Here is a 7,083-nt window from a genome sequence, read left to right on the forward strand (position 1 = left end):
TTGTGAGGAGCAGCTGAGGGAGCTGGGGTTGTTTAGCCTGGAGAAAAGGAGGCTGAGGGGAGACCTCATCGCTCTCTACAACCACCTGAAAGGAGGTTGTAGCGAGGTGGGTGTTGGTCTCTTCTCCCAAGTAACAAGCGATAGGACGAGAGGAAATGGCCTCAAGTTGCGGCAGGGGAGGTTTAGATTGGGTGTGAGGAAAAATTTCTTTACTGAAGGGAGTGGTTAAACATTGGAACAGGCTGCCCAGGGAAGTGGTTGAGTCACCATCCCTGGAGGTATTTAAAAGACGTGTAGAAGCGGCACTTAGGGACATGGGTTAGTGGGCATGGTGGTGTTGGGTTGATGATCTTAGAGGTCTTTTCCAACCTTTATGATTCTATGAGATTCTGTGTTAAAATCTCACTTCTCTCCCAAGTCTGATTAGTTCCCCCATATGCATATTGCATTTTCACCACCCTGCTTTGTCCCAGTGGGAGAGTCCAGGGTTGTAAAACTAGCTGGCTTATTTCCTTCAGAAGGTTTACTGGCCCCACAAGATGTCTCCATCAGTTTAGCTGAGCTGTGCTAATTCACATAGGACAGCATTAAACTCAATGTTTCGGGGGAAAAAAAGGACTCCCATTTTGGTTAGGCAGAGGAACAGCTAGACTTAATCAGACTAGTTAATCCTTCTTAAGCTTGTCCACTATCAGATTTACAATAGTAACTGGTATCAGACACAACTTACACACACACATCTTAATCATATTAGTTGGTGATGCTGTCTTTCCACTTTGTCCTATGAGCCTATTCTTTCCTGATAATATAATTGCGTTAATACCTTTTCCACGTTGAAGTCTGTAAATGTGTTATGATATTACCTCCAGGGAGGCAGCATCTCCCTTTGTTAACTGAAATTGTTATTTTCAAGCATATGTTTAGGATCTCTACATCAAATCACCTGTCACTGGTCGTGAGCCAGACTTCTGCATCAGCTGACAAAAAAGAAATGGGAATAAGTCCCGTCTTGATTTCTTCATTGTTTTTTGAAGTAGGTAAGCTGAAGATAAGGCACTCCTCAAGAAAACTTTCTCTACTACAGGATGTGATACTAGCGATTTGAGGGGGCAGAGGAGGAGCGCAGCTTGGTGTTGGGACATATTGTGCTTTTGGAGTTGCTACCTTTTGGAAGGCAAGCAAATGAGAACCTTGGCAAGTTGTGCCCATGACTTTTATGCCAAGTATTTGTAAAAATGTGGCTGTTTTAGTTATTCTAGCTAGATTTGTAGATAATGAAGTCCTGTGGACTAAATTTCCCCTGAATCTCTTTTGGAGAAATGAATTTCATCTTTTTTAATGTTGGTAGTGTACAATTCTTTCCTACCTCAGCTACAGCTGCTTTTAGGTAATGACTGTCTGAAATGGGTATATGCATTCAGGAAATCATTTGGAATTTGTGTGCATGATAAAACACAAATACTTCACCTTCTCAATATGGTGTTGATGTCGATGGCTTGAGGTTAATAACAAAGCTTTTTTTGTAGTGTTAGTAAAAAAAGATTTTGTTTTCAAAACTAATATTAAGTGTTTTGATTCAGTGTTTTAATCAATTGTTACGATGTATTTAAATTACAAGATCTGTGAACAGTAGAATTAATGAAGCAAAACTTTCTTTTCCCCCTAGATTCTGTCCGATGGGTACCTGAAGACCTAGTAGTTTGTCTTACTTCCTCTTGGGGCATTTGAAAAAACAAACAAACAAAAAACAAAACAAAAAAAAACCCCAAACCCCAAAACAACCCCCACCAAACCAACAAACAAACTTCAGTACAGATTGTAATAATACACAAAAGTGTACTGCAGGCTTTCCATACAGTTGGGGCATCTCTGTTCATTCTGTGCTTGGCTGTCTGCATTTCACAATACTTGCAGCAAATTAAGCATCATTCTGACTCAACCTCTGTCAGATTTGCTTAAGATTTGTCAAGGACTTGGGGGAAAAAAAATTAAGTATATGTCTGTATGCTTAAATACTATGATTGCACTTGGTTCTTTTGAAATAGTTTAAAAATACAGTGCCAAAAGATGCATTTTTCATAGCACTTTTGATTTTTTTTAATTAATGAAAATATTTTAAAGCAATTCAAATAATTGAAAAATAAGATCTCACCTTTCATTAAGGAGTTAATCATTCCATTCTTAAGAATGGGTTTGGCTCCGAGGAATTTGTGAATTCTTTCATAGAATCATAGATTAGTTTGGGTTGGAAGGGACCTCTAAAGATCATCTAGTCCAACCCCCCTGCCGTGGGCAGGGACATCTTCAACTAGATCAGGTTGCTCAGAGCCCTGTCTAGCCTGACCTTGAATGTTTCCAGGGATGGGGCATCCACCACCTCTCTGGGCAACCTGTGCCAGTGTTTCGCCACCCTCAGCATAAAAAATTTCTTCCTCCTATCTAGTCTAAATCTACCCCCCTTTAGTTTAAAGCCATTCCCCCTTGTCCTGTTGCAACAGGCCCTGCTAAAAAATTTGCCGCCATCTTTTTTAGCAGCCCCCTTTAAGTACTGAGAGGCTGCAAGAAGGTCTCCCCGAAGCCTTCTCTTCTCCAGGCTGAACAACCCCAACTCTCTCAGCCTTTCTTCAGAGGAGAGTTGTTCCATCCCCCTGATCATTTTCGTGGCCCTCCTCTGGACCCGCTCCGACAGGTCTGTGTCTTTCTTTATGCTGAGGGCTCCAGAGCTGGACGCAGTACTCCAGGTGGGGTCTCCCCAGAGCAGAGCAGAGGGGCAGAATCACCTCCCTCGACCTGCTGGCCACGCTTCTTTGGATGCGGCCCAGGATACCATTGGCCTTCTGGGCTGCGAGCGCACATTGCTGGCTCATGTCCAGCTTTTCACCCACCAGCACCCCCAAGTCCTTCTCGGCAGGGCTGCTCTCAATCCCTTCATCCCCCAGCCTGTATTGATACAGGTTGGTTGCCCTGACCCAGGTGCAGGACCTTGTACTTGGCCTTGTTAAACCTCATGAGGTTCACATAGGCCCACTTCTTGAGCTTGTCCAGGTCCCTCTGGATGGCATCCTTTCCCTCTGGCATCCTTTCTTCCCTTTGGATGGCATCGCATCCCTCTAGGGTCTCTCTTCCCTTTCTTGAAGAAATAGTGTTTTAGGGACCTCTTTCCTAGATCAGGTCTGTCTATTACAATGTCCATGCATCTGTACGTATCACTCTTGCAGTGTTCCTGCAGGCCCCAGTAAGCTGCTTTTTTTCCTTTTTTTTTTTTCTTTTTAAATGGGGCTCTTATTTTATGTTACTCGTTTCAGTTTTCTTTTTAAGTTCTCAGAAGTCTGCAGACTGATTTGCTAGCAAAATACAGATATTGATACAGAAATGTCATTTTAGCCTGTGGCATACTAAGCACTTTGAAAGGCAATCTGAGCTAATTTGTGTCACTGGCTAATTTGTGTCACAATTGAATCTCTGGTTCAAGTGACCAGAAACATGGAACTGTTGGGGTACCTGGAACAATTGATCTCTATCCATCCATATCCCACAAGATACAAAGGATGTCTCTTTAATCAAGTGAGGGGCAAGCTATCCACATTGTCATGTGACTTTTAGCTTTGAAATTATTCTGGTAAGTCCATTCTCATTTACTTACAGAAAATTCAATTAGGAGCAGATATTTAGGAACCTGCAGAACTATCTCAATTGTTAGATTTTTGAGTGTACTGACTACTGGAATTGGGGTTTCATATCCCAGATCAGTTTTAGCATCTTTCTTCAACACTGAGCTCTTTCATGGAAGGGAAAGATTGTAGTAATTTTTTAATTATTATTTTCTGTTTTAAAAATTAGAGTGATTTTACATTCAAGAGATTCTGCATCATTCTTTGCTCAGAAAGGCTGAGAACATCCTGTCCATGTATTTTCTAACACAACATGAAGAATCTTACTCATGAAAATTACTCCTTGAAATTATTTTTAACTAAAAATCCTGAAGTAACCCTTCCTAAGTCGTTATTTCCTGCCCCTGTTAAGGAAAAAGAAACATGGAGTCCTTTTGAGAACTCTACTTGTGGTATTTAGCAAACAAGCCTAAAGCATTTTAAAGTGTAATCATCCTGTAATAAGATACTTTTTTCTTAGTCAAATGGCTTGAAGAGTGGGTATTGCACCCCCTCAAACTACCCCATTCTTTTTCAGAGCTTTATATGAAATTTCTGCTTTTCTTCATCCTTTTTTTTCTTGCCTCTTTTCATAGAATCATAGAATCATTAAGGTTGGAAAAGACCTCTAAGATCATCAAGTCCAACCGTCGACCCAACACCACCATGCCCACTAAACCATGTCCCTAAGTGCTGCATCTACACGTCTTTTAAATACTTCCAGGGATGATGACTCAACCACTTTGCTGGGCAAAGGCCCCACTTTTGTGGTTACTCTCGCTACAGTTCATCAGATTCAGTGGGGTTTTTTTAAAGCCAAATAACTTTATAGATCTATGGTAAGATACAGCTGTATAAGCATTCTCTCCCCATCACCAAGGGCATAGAAGTGGCTGAAGTATAGCTCTCGAACCAGCCGTGGCACTGCAGGACTAGCGATGAGGAAGTGCGCTCAAGCACGTGCTTAAGAAAGTTAGGACAAAGTTTCACAATCATTTAATCCTGCATCTGCATGCTGCTGCGGTAGTGGGACAGATTAGGCTGTAGTCAGATGCTGGACAAATCCAAGATGATATTTTTGTCTAAATTTGCAGAGGACATTTAAAACTTGTGCCAGATTTATGCCGGTTTTATGTAAGACTGCTAGTAGAAATTTAACCTGTCAAAAATACTTAATAGATTTGAATTGCAGAATGAGTTTATGCTGGACCAGCATTTTGCACCATGCGGCGGTAGCAGCTTTGGTCCACCATGTCTGAAACTATAAAAACTTTTGGTTGGGCTCCCTAGCCCAGCAGCATAATATTTTAGGTACCTCACATAATAGTACAGTCACAGACATAGAAGAGGGGAAAAAAAAGGTCAGGAACATTATCCTCATAAAAATATTAAGGCTTTATATTAATAGAAATTTATACCACTTTGGGATAAACTCTGGCTCGGGAACTGAATGCAGTTTAACTGGGAATTAGGGTTTGTCTGGGTGTTTCTCTGAGCCGTATGGAGACAGCCTGGGTGCACAGTTCCCCTCTGGCCGCTGTCTTGCCTGGCTGCTTTTGGGAGTTTAGTACCGCAAAACTAGGGTCCCTCCTCCCAGATGGCAGTTGCTGGGTTCAGGGGGTGTCTCCCTTCAGAGAGATGCCTGCGGCACATGCTGCTCGCAGCTACCTTCTCTGCACCCCCATCCGCTCTGTCAGCACTGGATAATTTTGATTCAAAAATGCCTTACTGGTTTCACTCCTTTACGACAGCAACAGTAAGAGCATTTGTGTAGACAGTCCTCAAGAACAATGGTTTTCGTAATACATTTTTATACCCCCCGTGTCATCCTGTGTTGCTGTTAGCTCACCCTTTGCCTGTGAGGATGAACTGGAAACATGCCACCAGGGAGCTGTTGTCACCTCATGCACTGATGGTGATTGTGTCTTTCCCCAGACACTCCCCGAAATGGAGGCCGGTGGCTCCCGCCACTCCTGCTGCCTGTGCTGCATGGCCTCAGCCCCGTGCGGGTCTCCATTTCCCCTGATCTGTTCTCAGCACTGCTTCCTCACATTACACGATTTTTCTCCTTTCCTTTATGAGTTTAGTGGCAGGTTCCAGCCGAGGTATGGCATTGCCTAGCTCTGTGCTTTAAGCGATGTAGCATTTTAAATAGGGTGATGATCCACACTGGCATTCCTCTGCTTGGGCAGGGGTCTTCTCTGCCCTTGGCAGCAGCAGTGAAATGCCTCAGGCGCACAGAGAAGCAGACAAAAAACCCCGATCGGTACTATCCCTAGCTTTTCCATTTTCTTCTCTGGAAAACATAAATAAGTCAGTGTTCCTAGGAAAGGTAAGATACTTTTTGACTTGAGTGAGTACAGAAATGGTGCAAGATCATGCCGTCCCCAGAGGCACTGGGGCAGGTGTCATGGTTTAACCCCAGCTGGCAACTAGGCACCACACAGCTGCTCGCTCACTCCCTGCCCCCAGTGGGATGGGGGAGAGAATCAGAGGAGTGAAAGTGAGAAAACTTGTGGGTTGAGATAAAGACAGTTTAACAGGTAAAGCAAAAGCCGCACGCACAAGCAAAGCAAAACAAGGAATTCATTCACTATGTCCCATGGGGAGGCAGGTGTTCAGCCATCTCCAGGAAAGCAGGGCTCCATCACGCGTAATGGTGACTTGGGAAGACAAACACCATCACTCCGAACATCCCCCCCTTCTTTCTTCTTCCCCCAGCTTTATATGCTGAGCATGACGTCATATGGTATGGGATATCCCTTTGGTCAGCTGGGGCTGGAGTGGCTGTGTCCCCTCCCAACTTCTTGTGCACCCCCAGCCTACTCGCTGGTGGGGTGGGGTGAGAGGCAGAAAAGGCCTTGGCTCTGTGCAAGCACTGCTCAGCAGTAACTAAAACATCCCTGTGTTATCAGCACTGTTTCCAGCACAAATCCAAAACACAGCCCCATACTAGCTACTATGAGGAAAATTAACTCTACCCCTGCCAAAACCAGCACAGCAGGCCTGATTAAGCATCTCACAGGGTCTTCAAAGCAAACAATGTGCAGCACCTGAAGGTTTAATTTTCTTTTACTGCCAGCTGCAGTTCCTCTCTTCCCATGTTTATCCACCTTATTTGGAAGGGAGGCGAGGAGGAGGGGGTCCCCTTCCAGCTGGAGGTATTTTAGCACTAATCAAGGCAGGCTGTTTTCCCCAGGCTGTGGAAGGTGTTTGTTTTGCAGGCTCTGGGAGAAGGAAACTCTGCCTGAGTAAGAGCACGCTGCTGTTCAGATTTCATCTGCTCTGCTTGCCTCTGTTTTGACTTTTTTTGAGGAAAAATTTGAGGTAATTTTCTCAGGTTTTCATAAACTTTTGTTGCGTAATGTCTATTTGAAGTGGAAAAAACGTTTCTGTGAGCATCCCTTTGTAAAGACTCTTCACCTTCAGGCAC

General features: G+C 43.7%; 1 protein-coding gene across 2 annotated transcripts in view; it reads left to right on the forward strand.

Annotated features, from left to right (window-relative positions):
* LOC103917042 (chromosome unknown open reading frame, human C6orf211) overlaps positions 1 to 7,083 on the forward strand; it is a 28,913-nt gene that overhangs the window by 14,140 nt on the left and 7,690 nt on the right. The window contains exon 6 of one of the 2 annotated variants that reach the window (XM_009324145.1): positions 1,667 to 1,733. The exons of the other annotated variant lie outside the window; for it this stretch is intronic. The gene's annotated coding sequence lies outside the window, so the exon portion shown is untranslated. Of the gene's footprint in view, positions 1 to 1,666; positions 1,734 to 7,083 lie in introns of those variants that run through there. 2 annotated transcript variants of the gene reach the window in all.

The sequence above is a fragment of the Pygoscelis adeliae genome, unplaced genomic scaffold, assembly GCF_000699105.1.
Source record: "Pygoscelis adeliae isolate BGI_AS28 unplaced genomic scaffold, ASM69910v1 Scaffold105, whole genome shotgun sequence".
In the NCBI taxonomy this organism is placed as follows: Eukaryota; Metazoa; Chordata; class Aves; order Sphenisciformes; family Spheniscidae; genus Pygoscelis; species Pygoscelis adeliae.